General features: G+C 43.9%; 1 pseudogene; it reads left to right on the top strand.

The window, feature by feature from the left end:
* Positions 1-697: 697 nt before the first annotated feature.
* On the top strand, positions 698-1,178 carry LOC102841516 (annotated as a pseudogene).
* The last annotated feature ends 486 nt before the right edge of the window (positions 1,179-1,664 follow it).

Genomic DNA, 1,664 nt, shown 5'->3' with positions numbered 1-1,664 from the left:
GAAAGTGAGGCAGCACAGGAGGCACTCACTCATCTCTGCCAAGAAATTTGGAAGACAACTATCTGGCCTACTGATTGGAAGACAACAATATTTGTGCCCATTCCAAAGAGAGGTGACCCAACAGAATGTGGAAATCATTGGACAATCACTTTGATATCCCATGCGAGTAGTTTTACTAAAGGTGATATACAAACGGCTACAATCATACATTGACAGAGAACTTCCAGAGGTTCAAGCAGGATTTAGAAGAGGCCATGGAATGAGGGATATCATTGCTGATGTCCAATGGATCTTGGCTGAAAGTAGAGAATATCAGAAAGATGTTTGCCTGTGCTTAATTGACTACACAAAGGCTTTTGATTGTGTGGATCATGACAAGCTATGGACAACATTGTTAAGTATGAGTATTCCAGAACACTTAATTGTGCTCATGAGGAATCTGTACCTTGACCAAGAAGCAGTTGTTGAAACAGAACATGAAAACACTGGATATTTTAAAATTAAGAAAGGTGTGCAATAAGGTTGTATTCTTTCACCATACTTATTCAACCTATATGCTGAGCAAATAATCTGAGAAGCTGGGTTCTATGAAGAAAAATGTGGCATCAGGATTGAAGGAAGACTCATTAACAACCTGCAATAGGCAGTTGATACAACCTTACTTGCTGAAAGTGAAGAGGACTTAAAACATTTATTGATGAAGATCAAAGAGCTCTTTGAGGACGTCTGTGACCTCTTCCATATCGCTGCCTTGCACAGTGAGGTCCAGTTTTCCTGCTCAGCTTCCAGCAACAATTTCTCAAGGCAGATCCAAAGCCAGTTCAAAGACACTATAATCAATGCCAAGTATGGAGGGCACACAGAGGCTGTGCGCCGGCTGCTGGGCCAGCTCCCCATCAGTGCTCAGTCATACAGCGGGAGTCCCTACCTTGATTTGTCTCTTTTCAGCTACGATGACAAGTGGGTGTCAGTCATGGAGCGGCCCAAGGCTTGAGGAGACTACCCCATCAGGTTCTACGTGCGGGACTCTGGTCTCCTCAAGTTTGAGATCCAGGCAGGCTTACTGGGCTGCCCCATCAACCACACGGTGTGACACTTTTGAGCCTTTCGCCATTTTTGTGCAGAGGACTAATGCTGAGTATGTCGTCAACTTCGCCATGTGACACTGCTGCACGTAGGGGTTTCAGCAAAGCCAGGCTGTCTGGTCTGCCAAGACTCTGTCTCCCTGTCAGTTGGCTGGGAAGTAGGAGCCTCTGACCACCAGCCCTGTTCTGGTGGGTCCAGATGGGTTTACCTCAAATGAGACTGAGCTGAAGAGAGAACTTTGGGGGTGGATGTGGATCAGTATCTAATCTGACTGCTGAGGGACATGGAGTCCTCTTGCCTTTTCCTTGTGGGAATGGCTAGCGTTAATTATGTTCATTTAACTTTTCTTTTCCATTTTACTGCTGTGACTAGACAGCATTACATCCACCCCGTTCCTGTGACTCCTTTGACACTCTGGTATGCAGCTTGAAGCAGATACATCTGTTAGGCCCTGAGATCTCTATATATTCTTTTCACTTCGCCAACAAGCAGGGCCATCTTTATAAGCAAAGTAAATAAAACCTTTGTTATTTTCTTATTTAAATTTTTTTTTTAATAAAAAGATTATATCTCAATGT

Source organism: Chrysochloris asiatica, unplaced genomic scaffold (genome assembly GCF_000296735.1).
Source record: "Chrysochloris asiatica unplaced genomic scaffold, ChrAsi1.0 scaffold00155, whole genome shotgun sequence".
In the NCBI taxonomy this organism is placed as follows: domain Eukaryota; kingdom Metazoa; phylum Chordata; class Mammalia; order Afrosoricida; family Chrysochloridae; genus Chrysochloris; species Chrysochloris asiatica.
Note: the sequence above shows the minus strand (reverse complement) of the source record. Positions and strands in the feature narration are given on the sequence as shown.